Below are 18,369 nucleotides of genomic sequence, written 5' to 3'. Positions count from 1 at the left end.
AAAGTTAGCAAAATGAGGCTATCTTTGATAGATTTGACCAAGTGTACAAGACATAAAATTTCGGGTTGTCACACACATGATCTCGGATCATTTCTTTATCTCGGAACATTTTCCACTCCAGACTCTACCTCCATCTTGTGCCACAAAATGTTTCGGACCCACGACTGACTTCGGATCTTCAATAGTTAGAGATTTCTAGAGGTTCAGTTTTAGGTTCCAACAATCTCTCCCTAAGTGAACTTAGCAATCCAGTCAACTTAGTTCGATTCTTCCTTGATAAACATATACACCCGATATAACCAATATCCGACTTCGATGTACCACTGAAGCTAACTTATGAATTTAGCTTTCACATCGTCTGGTGCTTCGAACTTTGATTCACAATTGATAAACTTCCGAAGGGCCTTGGTGGGAACTAGATGCTTCTCCAGGACTCGAAAGATGTCCTTCTTGTTCGTCTTCTTTTGAAGATACACAAACCCTAACACCGGTTTATCAATTGGTCCTTCTGCTAATATCTTAGCTTCTGGTAGCTTGAAGTCAATCTTGGCTTAGAGTTTCTCTGTTCCGAACAGGTGAGCTAACTCAAAGTCGCATCTGTAGAATTCCGCGACATAATCTTTAAGGAAGCTCAAGGCAGCATGGTAAGCTCCGATGGTGAGATCAATGTTTTGATGGCTTCGAAAGTGTGCAACAGTTTTCAGGATGTCGTTGGGATTGACTGATGCAAAATCGGCGTCTGTAATAGTGAATTGAGTTGGTTTGTTTCGGAAGATGTGGTATCGGTGTAGCATACAATTTAGATCAAACTTGTCTAAAACTTTCCTTCCATACCCAGAGATCTTGGTAATTCTCTTCTGAGACCATACTTCTTTTTGAGGAAGTGTGTTCTTGGAGTACAAGGTTTTTAGGAGTTCATGTTCAGTTCTGATGCTCATTTGAGGATCATCTTCCGGTTGGATAGGAGCAAACTTGGTGTAGAACTTGCCATATGGAGAGATGAATAGATCAATCAGGTTCGAATCTTGATCTAGTAAGTCATAATACATAAATGGCACTATGTCCACGTCATGTACTAATCCTTCTTAACAAAGGGTGAAAGCCCTAGCATTGGATGCAGATTGTCTTTGAGGGCTTGGACTATGATGCTTTCCTTGAGGGCTTGCTCTATTTCAGCCTGAGACCAACAATATTTTTGTTTTGGAGGAGGTTCAGAGTGGTGGACTTCTGAAATGAGATTTATGCCTTTTTCTTGGGGCTTGTTGAGTGTCGAGATGATGTGTTGCATGTTTTCATCAATAACAAATTTTGGAGGAGAGGAAACCAGGGGATCTTACGGAATATCATCAGGCTTCCAAAGAGGAGAGCCTTCATCGATAGGAACTATCCTGGGCGAAGGAATCAGAGGCAACATTGATTTGGTGGCTCGGAAGGCATCAACTGTCAGTTTGGTTTTAGCCTTAGCCACTTCTCGACTTCTTTGAACTACATCAGCCTGAGTTTATGGCCATGAGACTGTCGACAGGATCCGTTGCTCTTCCTCGAAAAGCACTTTGGTTGGGAAATTCCTTCAAGCTGGAATCCCAATGATGGCATTGGTGATATACTTACATTCTTTATCCTCCTCTTCCTCCTCCTCATCATCATCATCATCTGGAGAACCTGTAAGAACTTTCAAAGAATCGTTAGAGTCTTCATCTTAGAGTCTGAACTCTAAGACATGTTTCCAGGGAATGGACTGGCTTCTCCTGCTAGGCCCTTCTCCCCCTCTTGCAGCAGATAACCCATCAACCGGTACAAGCAATGTGGACTCCTCGAGTTCCGAAAATCGATCAAATACCTGTTGAAAGCTTTTATTCATCTACAATGTTAAGGCATCATAGGCTTCAGCTGTGGGAGCCTGAGCCTTCAGGTGATTGAAGAGGGATGCAAGGATTGAGAGCATCTCATCAAATTTTTTGTTCGTAACATCCACGATGTTCCAGCATGCCCTGAGGAGTTTGATAAGAACTTGTTGCATGATCAAGTTTATTTCATCTTTCTTCCTGATCTCCTTCTCCAATCTTTGAATTTTCTTCTCGTAGCGGATGTGGGTTTGTTTGATGAGCTCATTGGTTGCACCAATCATATCATCATGTACCTTTAGCATTATGGTGATGGTGTCGAGGTAATGATCCATACTTTCATTGTACTTCTATTCAACTTCTTCAACAGTATGCTTGAGTCGAACTGAGATAAGTTGATCAAGCTGGGCTTCCCTTTCAGCATTTTTTGGTTCATAATTTGTAGCTTTAGACAGAGAGAGCAGGATTACATCTAGCTTGGAGTCTAGACTAGAAACCTTGGCATCAAGTTTGGCATCCAGTCCGGCCACAAAGGTTTCAATCGTGTTAACCTTCTTCATTGTTTCAGAGACATTGTCTCGGAGTTCCAAAAGGGAAAAAGGATCAACATAATTACCAGATAAGGATCCCGTGTCTGAGGTGGAGGTCCAAGACTTGGCTTTATCATTAGCTTGATTAACAGGTGGTTTGTTGGGACCAGCCGGAGTTGCTTTGGCTGTATTATCTTGCTTGGGATGAGCAGACTCGAAAACATAGGAATTGGACGACTACAATGGATCTGGAGTGGTGGAAATTGTTTAGAGGTAGAGGATGGTGTTGGTGGTGGATTATGGTCGGACACGAGAATGTTGGAACCTAGGAAAGAGTTGGGTTCTTTTTTCATCTGCATCATACGAGAGAGAGAGAGAGAGAGAGAGAAAAAAAAGAGAGAGAGAAAGAGAGAGAATTTATTAAATCATTTATTTTATCTTTTAAAATAAGACAACCTCATGAATGCTCCCTATGGTAGTGAAATGACAAAAAAATCCCTTGTATTATTTTAATCAAGTGTCAGTTAACGGCCAAAAGCTAACGAAGTTAGCCAAAAGGACCATTTGTTAAAAGTTTTGAAACCATAGGAACAATTTGTGAGGTTTTTTTTAACTTAGGGACTAAAATTCGGATTTCTGGATACCATAGGGACCATTTACGAACTTTTATAAAAAATGAAGAAAGAATTCATCTTGTTTGGGGACTGTATTTCAAAATTGTTTATGGATAGAAGATGGTATGAAGGACTGTATTTCAAAATTGTTTATGGATAGAAGATGGTATGAAGGACTGTATTTCGAAATTATTTATGGATAGAAGATGGTATGAAGTGGAGATAACTGTTGGTAATTTTGCTTAGTAAAAATTGGAAAAATGGACCCTATGGTATGCAATTTTTTGGGGTTTTAGTCCAAACCATGATTTTTTGGATTGGTGATCATTTTGAGGTAGTTTACTTGTGATTTTCGTCCTTTGGTAAACTGAAAAGGCTAAATTACCCTTATTATAATTATTTTCCATTTTCTTTTTTTCCTATATGTATTTATATATAAAAATAAAAATAGGGTACCAGATACTCTCTTTCTTTCTCTCTTTCTCTCTTTCTCTCTCTCTCTCTCTCTCTCTCTCTATATATATATATATATATATATATATATATATATATATATATATATATATATAGAGAGAGAGAGAGAGAGAGAGAGAAAGAGAAAGAGTTGGTTCTCCAATCCTACCAGCCTTTGTCAATATCTAAGACCCTCCATCTGATTCTGAGTTTAATGAAGTTACAAGTATCAAGATTTCTTTTGATTTCATCTTTTTATTCCTAATTTTCGAGTTCAAAGGAGAAGACCTAAATTTACAATTGTTATTCTTCACCTTTACATCATACAACCTGATATGATGGAGATGGTGATTCATATCAAAGAAGATTCAGACATTGATATATCTAAAATCAATGTTGGAATCAATGTTGGTACATTTTCCAGTAAAGGAAGTGTTACAGGTGGTACATTGAAATGGAAGCTCAACCGCCAGCTTCATCTTCTCCGACCATGACTCAGCCGTTCACTTCATCTTCTTCGGCCCAGGCTCCGCTCCCACCATTGGTCTACCTATGATAAAAAAGCTTCTAATTTGGTTTAATCATTCTTCAATGTTTTTTGATCTACAACATTTCATACTCTGGGTTTTTGATTTGCACCAAATACGCTTCAAAATATGAATTTTCATGCTTTGGGTCTTCTTTTGATTTTGGTTTAGGGTTTATGTTTTATTTTTGTATCTGAATTTTGTACTCGATCTAGATTGCTATAAGTTTTGATTTCTTGATTTTGATTTCTGAGCGGGATGCCGGCCAGAGAACAGGGAAATGAGATGGTGGGTTCAAAGGTCTACTATGGCTAACATGGATTATTAAGTTTTGATTTTGGGTTGTTTTTCGTATTGTCATACCACCAGCACATGATTCAAGTTTCGTGTTTATCTTCTTCGGTGTGTGTCTCACAGAATCGGTAAAGGAAAGAAATAAAATAGGGTGAAGGGTATACAATCTAAATGCAAGAATCGATTATTTGATAAGGGTAAATCTGATCTTTGATGGTGGAATCGAATGTTTGTAAGAAATAAATTGCATCTCTAATGCTGGAATCGATTGTGAACAAGGGCTGGATCGCAAGTGGGTTTGCACTAGAGAGAGAGAGAGAGAGAGAGAGAGAGAGGTAGAGAGATAGAGAGTTGGTTCTCTAATCCTACCAGCCTTTGTCAATATCGAAGACCTTCCATCTGATTCTGAGTTTAATGAAGTTACAAGTATTAAGATTTCTTCTGATTTCATCTTTCTATTCCTAATTTTAAAGTTCAAAGGAGAAGACCTAAACTTACAATTGTTATTCTTCACCTTTACATCATACAACCTGATATGATGGAGATGGTGATTCATATCAGAGAAGATTCAGACATAGATATATCTAAAATCAATGTTGGAATCAATTTTGGTACATTATCCAGTAAAGGAAGCGTTACATGTGGTACATTGAAATGGAACCTTTGACTCAGCCGCCCACTTCATCTTCTCCGGCCCAGGCTCCGCTCCCACCTTTGATCTACCTGTGATAAATAAGCTTCTAATTTGGGTTAAGCATTTTTCAGTGTTTTTGATCTACAATATTTCATGCTCTGGGTTTTTTATTTGCACCAAATACGCTTCAAAATACGAATTTTCATGCTTCGGGTCTTCTTTTGATTTTGGTTTACGGTTTATGTTTGATTTTTGTATCTGAATTTTGTACTCGATAGATTGCTATAAGTTTTGATTTCTTGATTTTGATTTCTAAGCGGGATGTCGGCCAGAGAACAGGGAAATGAGATGGTGGGTTCAAAGGTCTACTATGGCTAACATGGATTGTTTAAGTTTTGATTTTGGGTTGTTTTTCGTATTGTCATACCACCAGCACATGATTCAAGTTTCGTGTTCATCTTCTTCGGTGTGTGTCTCACACAATCGGTAAAGGAAACAAATAAAATAGGGTGAAGGGTATACAATCCAAATGCAAGAATCGATTATTTGAGAAGGGTAAATCTGATCTTTGATGGTGGAATCGAATGTTTGTACGAAATAAATTGCATCTCTAATGCTGGAATCGATTGTGAACAAGGTTTGGATCACAAGTGGGTTTGCACAGGAGAGAGAGGGAGAGAGAGAGAGAGAGAGAGAGAGAGAGAGAGATAAAGAGTAAGAGAAAGAGAGAGAGGGAGAGAGAGAGAGAGAGAGAAAGAGAGAGAGAGAAAGAGAGAGAGAGAGAGAGAGAGAGAGAGAGAGAGAGAGAGAGTTGGTTCTCTTATCCTACCAGCCTTTGTCAATATCGAAGACCTTCCATCTGATTCTGAGTTTAATGAGGTTACAAGTATTAAGATTTCTTTTGATTTCATCTTTTTATTCCTAATTTTTGAGTTCAAAGGAGAAGACCTAAATTTACAATTTTTATTCTTCACCTTTACATCATACAACCTTATATGATGGAGATGGTGATTCATATCAGAGAAGATTCAGACATTGATATATCTAAAATCAATGTTGGAATCAATGTTGGTACATTTTCCAGTAAAGGAAGTGTTACAGGTGGTACGTTGAAATGGAAACTTTGACTCAGCCGCCCACTTCATCTTCTCCGGCCCAGGCTCCGCTCCCACCTTTGATCTACCTATGATAAATAAGTTTCTAATTTGGGTTAAGCATTCTTCAATGTTTTTGATCTACAATATTTCATGCTCTGGGTTTTCGATTTGCTCCAAATACGCTTCAAAATACGAATTTTCTTGCTTTGGGTCTTCTTTTGATTTTGGTTTAGAGTTTATGTTTGATTTTTGTATCTGAATTTTGTACTCGATCTAGATTGCTATAAGTTTTGATTTCTTGATTTTGATTTCTAAGAAGGATGTCGGCCAGAGAACAGGGAAATGAGATGGTAGGTTCAAAGGTCTACTGTGGCTAACATGGATTGTTTAGGTTTTGATTATGGGTTGTTTTTCGTATTGTCATACCACCAGCACATGATTCAAGTTTCGTGTTCATCTTCTTTGGTGTGTGTCTCACACAATCGGTAAAGGAAAGAAATAAAATAGGGTGAAGGGTATACAATCCAAATGCAAGAATCGATTATTTGAGAAGGGTTAGTTTGATCTTTAATGGTAGAATCAAATGTTTGTTGTAACATCCCGAAATTCAGGTAAAGCTATTTAACCCTTCTCCTTTCCCAAGTTGTCAAGTTAAGTCCTTTAAGTATTTGTAAGGCTTGTGAGTATGTTGGGCATACTGAGGAGTACGTTGCACGTAGTCGTGTGCTTATTTTGGACGCGGACTCGCCTGGGTACACTAGGCATACCCAGGTTACGCCGGGCATAATGCATCCAGATGTAAACCCTAATTTGGGGCTTGATCACTATATAAGGAATGCTATGGCTGCAACCTCAGCCTCCATTCTAGAGAGAAAAACCCTTAGAAAGAGAGGGTCCCTTCGTTTTTAGCAAGTGTGTTGGTATTCTAAGCTTCTAGTGTCATTTCAAGGTGGTGGAAGGAAAGAAGAGGTCATTTTGGAGGCTAGAAGCTTGAAGGAAGGAATAGATCTGAGCTTTTCAGAGGTTGGAGGTTCTTCCTGAGGTAAAAAGCTCAAACATGGCCTTGTTATTTGAGTTATATGCTTCTTGGACCATTTTCTAGGGTTTTTGGTCCCAAGATGGAAACTTTATGAGCAAATAGTCTCGTTTTGGCCTAGATCTATCATATTACTGGTCTATAAGTGTTGTATGTGCATAAAAATGCAAACTTGGACGTAAAGATTGAGCCATGCATGAGATCTAGACCTTTGGAGGGAAAAAGGAAAGAGGTTTGAGGGTTTAGAGACCTTTACAGCCATGCAAAGGCTTAAAGGTTCCGACTTTATGGATTAAGAGGTTGTAAGAGAGTCAGATCTGGAAGTTGAAGGAGTGTCTTAATCGTTTAAGACCAAAATTTAAGAAATGGCTGAACTGGGACTTACGCTGGGCGTAACTCCCAGTACGCGCAGCGTAAGGGGTTGAAGCCCCGATTGTGGTTCGCTGGCGTACGCCCCGCGTACAGAGAAGGTACGTGCCACGTACTGCCTTCTGTTGACTTTCGTTGACTTTTAGGGTTTTTGGTCAACCTTTGGACTTTTGAGTTCGGGAGGGGTAAAATGGTCTTTTACCCTTTTGTGGAAGTTATAAAGTGGTTTTGATCTAGCCTTTGAGAGCCATTATTTATGTATGAGTATTGTTATGTGTTTAGGCGAGGGCTAGGCCAGTGTGACCGAGTACGAGGCTATCTGAGATACCAAGGTGAGTCTTCTCACCATACTGTACCTGGAAGGGTACCTATGTGCGATCGGAAGGTCTTGTATGATATGAGATGTATGTGTTATATGTTATGTGATATGTATGTGCTGTGTATATGTTATGTGATATGTATGTTATGTATGGTATGGACCGGAAGGTCAAGAGGGTACGGACCGGAAGGTCGATACGGGTAGGACGGGAAGGTCTACCGGAGTTCGGGACGGAAGTCCCCTGAAACACTCGGATCGGAAGATCCCATAGAGTTATGGCCTGGAAAGGCGTATGTGTGGTATGTGATATTTTTGGGAACTCACTAAGCATTTATGTTTACAGTGTTGTATGATGTGTTTCAGGTACTAGAGACGACCGCGGGAAGGCGCCAACATGATCTGTATACATATGAGGAGTTTTACATGTTACGGTCTTGGGATGTAATGTTATGTGTTGATATGTGATACAATGATGTTTTTACAACTAGTATGAATGAAAGTATGTTTTTAAAATGTGAAAAATTGTTTCGGAAAATTATGTCGTTACATTTGTAAGAAATAAATTACATCTCTAATGCTGGAATCGATTGTGAACAAGGGTTGGATCGCAAGTGGGTTTGCACAGAGAGAGAGAGAGAGAGAGAGAGAGAGAGAGAGAGAGAGAGAGAGAGAGAGAGAGAGAGAGAGAGAGAGAGAGAGAGAGAGAGAGAGAGAGAGAGGCCTAAATTAATTATTTATTTTTCTTTTCATTTAAATTAAATAGTAAAAACATAAAATATAATAAGTCATTTCAATTTTATCAAGAACCAAATTTACATACAAACATGATCAAAATGACCACGAAATCAAAAAATCGGGGTTTGGATTAAAACTCTAAAAAAAAAAAAATACCATAAAAACTTTTTTGGAGTTTAGTCTTTTACATATTTATTATATTTATTTGGTATGATATTGAAAGCTTCAATATAGTTGACAATGGCAGAAAAACGCAGTAATATTTCCGATAAAAAAAATGAAGAGATGTCGGGTCTTAAATTAGTTTTTCTGTCGGTTAAGGGTTGATTCAATTTTGTTTTAAAAAAATGTAAACAATTCGAAAAAAAAAAAAAGGATTTTACAGTACTGTGAATAGAATGGGGATTTGGATCGGGTCGTTGAGCTTTTGAGATTCAGTCACAATCCCCGTGTTATCTTTTGTATTAAATTTTAATCAATTCAAATAAAAATAATCATTAAACCCGATTTCAGCCCCTGCAGTTTGAATAATTAAACATTTTGCTTTAGTTAACACATATGTATAAGTAGGAGTCGTAGTTTACAAAACTCAAAAACTATTTCTTTAACTTTAGTTTTGATTGGATATTTCTCATTCGAAACTTTGCTGCTTCATGGGTGACTTTCAAAGAAAAACAAGGATTGTCACGTTAATCTTTTGCTATATGGTGGTATGGTACATTTGAATGGCAAGAAACCAAAAGGTGTTCAAAAGATTGGAAATGACTCCATCAAAGATCGTGGATGATATCATCTCTCATTCGTATTCATGGTATAAGTATCGTGGATCTATGCAATGTGGTAGATGGTTTGAATGAAATATTTTTCTTTTTGGTTTTTGTTTTTTTTAATCGGTAAATCTAACTTACTCCTAAATTATACCTTAAATCCACTTATGTCCATGACGGGACTTGAACCCTCAACCTCCGTTTTGGTTTTTGTTAATTTGTACTTATTTGAACACATTGTAATTGCCCACAATCTAGTTACTTGCTAAGTGTGTGACTTTTTTATTTCAATATATTGCCCTTTCTAAACAAAGAAACTTTGGTATTATTTTACATTAAAGTATGAAAACATTATTATTGAGAAAATATATAAAATATTGATTTTTACTTAATTTAACTATTTTTTTGGAATATTAAATTTTATGGATGATCTTTTTATTATGAACATTGTAATCGGATAACTATTATTTGGGCGAACAAGAGTCGTGAATATTGGAACCAAAACGGAAACAAACACGTAGGGTGTTTTTAGGATTATGGTTGTAGAAAACTTATTGATGAAATGTAGGGTGCAGTTAGCAACAAATCTTCGATTAAGTCTTATCGATAAATAATATGAGTTTTTCGTGTTCTGTAATTGCTCGCACATAAATGTTTATCATGCGATTTATATGCATTTTTTAATTATTTGTCGATGGTATGTTTTACGATTGTGTGCAAATGTTATTTTGGAATTGTTTATCTACTATGTGACTTTTTGGAATGACATATTTAATAGAAATAGGTGAGTGTTTAATCGTCGTGAGATTGGCGTTGATGAGAATTGAGAATTATATTAATTTCCTTGGATATTTAAAATTCTTGAGCAAAATGGATTGGTTGTGCCAAGGGGAAAGGAAACGAGTCTTTGGTTCTTTTTCTAGATAACTAATCGTTCCCCTAAATTGTATCATCGGGTGATATGTTTTGTTGTATGATTTATTAAAAGTATATGATAAAATCAATTATTTTTTTACATGATGTACATGTGTGTGCAACACAAATTCATTAGCCTCTAGATTTAGCCATTTAGAAGCTTTAAATATGCGCAACCCAGGAAACTATTTAGCAAGTGACAGTAAGAAGATCAAAGATAATGATTGATCAACAAGGCAACAAAGGAGTTCCGCAAAGACCTAACACCCGAAGCTCTTCGGTTGAAAACTAAATTTTTTTTTATATGCTTCTACTGTAGTTTTTAGTCGATAGTTAAGTGTTAGAATTAATCTTGGGAGATAATAGAATGACTATTTCTTATATAATCTATATATGAAAGTTGGTGTTTTTATATCTTTCAGCTACCTTGTTAATTAGTTTTACAAAACATTGTTTTTTCAGTTAGCTTTCCACTTGATTTGTCGAACAAAAAAATGATTGATTCATTTAAATTTGAACTTTTAAGTCATAACTAACATATAAAAACTTCTTTGGTTTTTTTTTTTCAACTAATTATCGAAAATAATACTTATAACGGCTTTATGAAAAATTAAAAACAAAACAAAAGAGAAAATTTTAATGACTAAACGAGATATGTTGCCCATGCTCCGCATGGGCCGTGTGCGTCTGATTTGAGTGTTGTTTTTGTTAAAAGATGCAGGTAGGATAATTCGACTCCTAATTTTCTCAGACGGAGACGGATAGATAGAAGGCAAGAAAAAAAAAATTAAATATGAGGACCAATATTGAAAAGATATACCAAAAGAATAAAATGACAGACGGCAGAAAGTACAGGGCCTTTTTTGTGTTTTTTATGAAAAAATATAAAAGTTTTGACTGTAATGACCAAAAATGTCAAAATGGCTAAAGAATTAAAAGGGTTGGAATTACCAAGTTTTTAAATAAGGGACCAAAGTTGTCAATTCTTTAAAGTTTTGTGGCCAAACTTTGAATTTTAAAATATTTTTAAAAAATGTAAAAATTTTGATTAGAATGACCAAAAATATCAAAATGGCTAAAGAATAATGGGCAAAATTGACAAAAAACATAGAAGATTACTATTACTAACTCTATACTTTTTTAATACTCCTTCCGTCCCAAATTCATAGTCCAGTTTTGACTTTTGAATTTTTTTTTCTTCAATTTTGACCTTAAATATTTTTATTTGTATTATATATTACTTGATAAAATTTATAACACTGAAAAAACATTTAAAATACAATTTATTCATATATTTTGCATAAAGTATTATCTATCAAAAACAAAAATAATTAAGGTCAAAGTTGAAGAAAAAAGACTTTAAAAATAAAAAGTGGACTATCACTTTGAGATGGAGGTAGTATCTTTTATTATATTATAAAGTATATTAGTCATATCTTGAAATTTAAGAGGTACAATTTACAAAACTTTTTATACAAATCAATTATGCATAAGTAAATTATTAATACTTACCAAAAATTTTAAGACTTTAATTAAGGAATGTTAATAAAAATTTAAATTCAGAGCAAAATGACAATTTTAAAATATTAAATTATATATACAAATTAATTTACAATTCTTAAAATAGACATTGATATCGATTAATTTACATCAGATATATAAAAAGTGAATATAAATATAAGGTCGAAACATATATATTTTATTTATTTAAAAGTGGTAATTTTCTTTAATACATAATAACTAACAATAAAACCTAATAATCATTTCAATGTAGGAAACCATTCGCCAAAAGAACTATATATATATATATATATATATATATATATATATATATATATATATATATATATATATATATATATATATATATATATAGAGAGAGAGAGAGAGAGAGAGAGAGTTAGGTTCAAATGTTTTTTACTATCTATTGTGTGCTTGTAGGATTGATTCTGGACCAATCATTTTAGTTATTTTAAGAAAATAATTAATTTATATTAAATGCTGAAGTTCTAATTAATGCTCATTATATCTTTAACATTTAATATGCATTAATTACTTTCTTAAAATAACTAAAATAATTGGTCCAGAATCAATCCTACGTGCACACAATATATAGTTAGAACAATATAACCTAACCATATATATATATATATATATATATATATATATATATATATAGGGTGAGGTTCAATAGAGAACCATAATTAACCAAGGAACTAAGGAACCAATCTTTTTTTTCAACTTTTAGAACTTATTTTTTATAAAAAAAAGAAAAATAAAAATACAGAAATTCATAACTTTTTATCATTTTTCCAATGATATAAAATTCGATTTTTTTTTTTTACGTTAATTTCACAATGTGAATTTGAGAAAATTCACAACGTGAATTCGGATTCACATGGTGAATCCGAAAAATAATTTTTACATTCACAATGTTAATATATGAATTTAGATATTTTTAGATATTTTTTTCAATAAAGTATAAGTTCTAGAAATTGAAAAAAAAAAAAAAAATGGTTCCTTGAAGAACCAATAATTATGGTTCTCTATTGAACTTTTCCATTAGCTAATTAAGACCCTTTTAATATATATTAATTAATAAGAATCTTGTAATGATTAAAAAAACTAAACCCGATAATTTTTATGGAATTTTCCGTTTAAATAACTATTAAAGAATTTAGTTTTTGTCATATCATTTCTCATCTCATGCTCACTATTTATCTTTATTATTAAATTTGAATAGAATCGAATAAAAAAATATGAATATAATAACTAGTTGAAAGATTTACTAAAAATATAATCTATTGGGTTGCCTAGCTTGTGGGATAAGCATGAGAGCAAGATGGTGGTATTTTTGTGATGTTATATTTGCCCATAGAATCTTTCCCACAGAGAAACCCTAGTTCAGAAAACCGGACAGTGGTTTTTCTTGTGGTGACTCGGATCCATAGAAGAGCTGTCAACAAGAATTCCTCAAAACCAGGAGCAACCCTGGTGGGCCACGTAGTTACTCTTACTCCACGTTGGACTTTACTTTTTTCTTTCTGTTATTTATACAATGATAGTCGCTTTATTAAATAGAGTTGAATTTAATGTTATATTAAACAAGTTTTTTTTTTATGTTCTGTTTATATATATATATATATATATATATATATATATATATATATATATATATATATTCTGTTTATATACTTTTATATTTTTTTTACATGAGGTTATGAAATAAGATTGTATTTGCAAATTCTATTATCTTATTGGATATAAGGTTTATTACTTTCTCTAACTACATCAATTGAATTCAATAAATAAAAGGGGTAAATTACACCGTTGGTCCCTCGTGCACATGCCAGAAAGCATGTTTAGTCCCTATTTCCAAAATTTAACTCGTGCAGTCCCTCGTTGTTATTTATCTTGCATGGTTAGTCCCTATGCACGTTAACTGTTAACTCCTTCCGTTTAAGCTACCCACGTGCCTTGCACGTAGGGGCATTTTCGTCTTTTCAGGGTTTTTATACATGAACCAGTATGGCGCGACTTCGATAACCGATCATTTCTGATTTCATCCTCCGTCGACCCTTAGCATTGCACGAGAAAACCCTAGTTTTCTACGATGGTGAACTGGAGGATTAGGCAAGAATGGGAGGAATACGACCTCCAAAGCTCATACGGTAAAATTTTCTACATTTTCAGTTGATCATCCATTATACGTTCCTAAAACGTAATTTTTTTTTGGGTTCGCAGCTGACAATCCAAGTATGTTCTCGATACGATTGAACTATGGTGGAGTTTTTACGAAGTTTCCAGGCCGCAAATACATAAAGGGGAAGATGAAATATATTGATGGCATTGATAGTGACTTGTTCTCGGTGCATGATATGGACGAGATAATGGAATTGCTTGATTGTGTGGAACCAGGTAAAAGTATTTATTATCATTTCAAACGACCAACCTGGGATTTAGATTTTGGGTTGTATGCTTTGGGTTGTGACGAAGATATAAACCACTTTAGGTCATACGTGTATGAACACAAGGTGATAGAAGTGTATACAGAGTTTTGGGAAACCAAGCTCCATACGTATCAAATGTCCCCAAACCCTGCAAAGATAAAGATACACGAAATTCCTGAGTCCCTTTGTCGTAAAAGCTTGTTATTGACATGGTCAAATTCAGGGGATTGTCCTAGTGAAGAAGCCCCTGTTTTTGAGAATGTAGAAACTATGGACGAACCCCCTAGTACATTACTTGAAACAACCTTGGAACAACCCCTTGTTACATTGAGTGAAACAGTTGAGTCAACCCCTGCCTATATACCAAGAATTGATAGCCCTTTGACTGAACCAATGATAGGAAGCACATGTCCTAATGTTGATGGTTTGGGTGATACATTTGAATGGTGTGAACCTTTTGGTGGGACTCCTATGGAACAAGATGAACCAAATAGTGAAAAAGCAGGTGAAGACAGTCAAGCTAGTAAAGACAGTCATGATAGTGATGACACTGAAGATAGTGAATACAGTCAAGATAGCGATTACATAGTTGATGAAGATAATTTGTTAGATGATCCAGAGGTTGATATGAAGAACTTTCACCTCAACATTGACAAAGAGGTGGAGTGGGTTGGAAGTTTTCCTGATGATCGAGATGAAGCAGTAGAAGGTGATGAAGAATTAGAGGTTATAAACACTGAAGAATTTGTATCTGCATCTTCATCAGATGAGGGTGAAGCTAGTAAAAAAAGGAAGAAGATAAGAGATTTACGAAGAGCACATAAGAATGAAGCAGATGCTGTCAAAGATCCATTTTACATCCACCAGACTTTTAGCACAGCCAAGGAAGTTAAACAACAAATTTATCTTCATTCCATACAGAGTAGAAGGGAGTTAGACTTCGTCAAGAATGACAAAAATAGGATTAGAGTGGTTTGCAAAGGGACAATACCAAACCTTGGGATATTAGAAACAGGTGGGACCAGCAAAAGTAATGACAAAGTGGGACCAAGTCAAAAGAAAAAGAAAGTGAAAGATGGTTCTATTCATAAATGCCTATGGGTCCTACTAGTGAGTAAGTGGAAAAAAGACATTAACTGGACTGTTAAGACCTATGAAAAGCAACATATGTGCCTTCAAACAAGGAAAATTAGGGCATGTAACTACAAGTTTCTCTCTAAACAGATTGTTGACACAGTGGAGGCAAACCCAGAAATACCACTTAGAGCATTACGTGAGATGCTTGAGAAGAAATACCAACTTGGATTGTCAGACATGAAAGTTCATAGGGCGAAAACGAAAGCCCTGGAATCAATTAGGGGAGATTTTGCTGCTCAGTACTCATGTCTAAGAGACTACTTACAGGAGGTGCAGAGTAGAAATCCAAACACCACAGTCAAACTTCAAGTGCAAAGTGAACCATGTTATGCATCTGAGACCAGGGTATTTGAACGAGTATACATTTGTCTTGGTCCACTGAAAAGTGGATTTGCAGCAGGGAAAAGAGATTTACTAGGGCTTGATGGTGCATTCATGAAGGGTCCATACCATGGTATGATCCTGACAGCAGTGGTATGTGCATAATCATATTTTAGTATTTGATTAATGTTTGACCATAGTTAATTGTTTGCTTATTACTGTGTTTGACATGATAATTCAGGGTTTAGATGGGAACAATTGCACATACCCTTTGGCATATGCAGTTGTTGAAGCAGAGAACTTTAATTCATGGACCTGGTTTTTAACTAACTTAGGAGATGATCTTGGTTTGTATGCAAACTCCAACTTCACTTTCATATCAGATAGACAGAAGGTAAATAAATTTCTCCATTCATTTTCACATGCATGTTTTACAATTCAATAAGCAACTTCACTCTTTTGATAATTTAGGGGTTATTGCCTGCACTTGAGAAACTTTTCCCAGCAGCAGAGCATAGATATTGCCTAAGGCATCTTCATGAGAACATGAAACGTAAATGGAGGGGCAAGGAATTCAAGGATTGTCTTTGGAAATGTGCAACATGTACCACCATACCACAATTCAACAGTGCCATGGAAGAACTAAAGAAACTTAACAGTGAAGCATATGACTGGCTTAATTCTATTCCACCTAAGCACTGGTCCAGATCCCACTTCTCAGGTATATAATATTATGTTTATAAGTGTATACTTTTTAAATATAATCTAATACAGTTGTGTTTTATTAGGGAGGGCACATTGTGATGCTGTGTTGAATAATATGTGTGAGAGTTTGAATAGCAAGATAGTGAAGGGTCGTGATAAGCCAATTATCAGTTGCTTGGAGTTTATTAGGGAGTATATCATGAGGAAAATTGTCATGGTTCAAAAAGAAATTGATAAAGCTAATGGCCCATTAAATCCTACAGCCACTAAGACCCTTGAAAAAATTAAAGAAAGGGCAGCACAGTGTAGGGCAGTGTTCTGTGGCAATGGGAAGTACCAGGTTACAAGTGAAGGTACTAATCAGTATGTGGTTAATATGGACCAACAAACTTGTTCATGTAATAGGTGGGAACTGACAGGCATACCCTGCAAACATAGTATAGCAGCTATATGGGATATGAGGCTCAACAATGAAAATGTTGGAATACCTGAGACATGGGTACACCCAACTTATTGGCTCAAGACATGGAAAGAAATGTATGTCTTCAAATTTGAACCTATTAATGGGAGGTTATTGTGGGAAAAAAGCACATGTCCTACCAAGTTGATACCACCAAAGTATCGTGTCCCTATTGGCAGACCAAAAAAAAGAGAAGAAGATCTGCAACAGAAGATGATGGAGTGTCCACAAAATGGAAATCTGTAACATGCACAAAATGTGGAAATGTGGGCCATAATGGAAGGACCTGCAAGGGACAATCACAGACTGGGAATGGAACAGGAGAAGGTGCAGCAGGTAGCAGTGGTGGTGTACAAAATGGAGTTGGGAACAAAGGAAAAAGCCCCATGCTTTGAGAATTTGTAGTTTGGTATCATGATCATGAAGGATAACTATGTTTTTGTTAGGCATTTATTGCCATATTACTTTGTTGTTATGTGTTGTATTTTGATACTTTGTTGCTGTGTAGGATAACTATTTGTATGCCATAAGACTATGTTGTTATTTTGGATGTCCCTTTATGTTAATGGTCAATGGTTATCTTGGATATTTTAGAGTTTTTGTCCTTTTTAATTGTTATATTGGATGCTAGTATTGAATGGTATATTGCATATGTTGCAAATACCACATTTTCATTAGATTTGAACACCAACTGATAACACCACATTATGATTACACAATATATTGCAACTAAAATTGAAATTTTTTTGTTAATACAAATAACATTACAAAGAGTCTCCATTACAATATACACATACCAAAATACTAACAACTTCATTACTTAACCTACACTTTATATATAAGGACTGAAACAAAAAAACCCCAGCTAATAACTAGGTAAAGCTTCAATTTGCGATTTTGTTCTTCAAGTTTCATCCTAAACGCCATACAATCACAGTCCTGATCATAATCATTCACCCATCCTATGAACTTGCATAATGGTCCCTGAACCAATTAAAGTAGATGAAGAATTAGGGCAAAATTAGAAAAGACGAAGAACGAAAATTAAAATCATTAACCTTACCTTTATTGTACAAGCATAATAGAGTTTCCCAGGGTTTCTTTTGCTATAAGATGTGCGAATCACTGCAGTGGCTCCACAATTGCATTTAATATCGATCATTGTTATGTATTTGGAAGAAATCGATCGAACGAGGGGAAGAGACGAACGAGGGGAAGAGACGAACGAGAGGATACAGAGGAAAAGAGGGTTGCAGTGTTCTTTATAAGATTTAAGGTGTAACGACATTAAATATGGACACAAACCCTAAAAAGACGAAAATGCCCCTGCGTGCAAGGCATGTGGGTAGCTTAAACGGAAGGAGTTAACAGTTAATGTGCATAGGGACTAACCATGCAAGATAAATAACAACGAGGGACTGCACGATTTGGAAATAGGGACTAAACATGCTTTCTGGCATGTGCACGAGGGACCAACGGTGTAATTTACCCAAATAAAAGAAGCTGATTTTTATATAACAGTTTTTTTCTATATACAACAATGATGGTTTAAAATGTTGTATTATACAATTTTATACTATATAAATTGTTGTGTATGACAAATAAAATGTTGTGTACAAATCACTTTTCATAAATAAAAGTGTCAGAATATATATATATATA

General features: G+C 35.2%; 2 long non-coding RNA genes across 2 annotated transcripts; one reads left to right on the top strand and one right to left on the bottom strand.

Annotated features, from left to right (window-relative positions):
- Positions 1–15,356: 15,356 nt before the first annotated feature.
- Positions 15,357–16,253, top strand: LOC111917914 (uncharacterized). The gene is made up of 3 exons (XR_008232255.1): positions 15,357–15,695; positions 15,791–15,936; positions 16,014–16,253. It is a non-coding gene; the product is annotated as an uncharacterized LOC111917914 (long non-coding RNA).
- A 1,149-nt stretch (positions 16,254–17,402) lies between these two features.
- LOC128133932 (uncharacterized) lies at positions 17,403–17,984 on the bottom strand. Its single transcript, XR_008232254.1, has 2 exons — positions 17,771–17,984; positions 17,403–17,691 (listed from the first exon to the last, which is right to left on the bottom strand). It is a non-coding gene; the product is annotated as an uncharacterized LOC128133932 (long non-coding RNA).
- Positions 17,985–18,369: the final 385 nt, after the last annotated feature.

Source organism: Lactuca sativa, chromosome 4, assembly GCF_002870075.4.
Source record: "Lactuca sativa cultivar Salinas chromosome 4, Lsat_Salinas_v11, whole genome shotgun sequence".
Lineage (NCBI taxonomy): Eukaryota > Viridiplantae > Streptophyta > Magnoliopsida > Asterales > Asteraceae > Lactuca > Lactuca sativa.
This window is presented reverse-complemented; position numbering and strand designations above follow the sequence as displayed.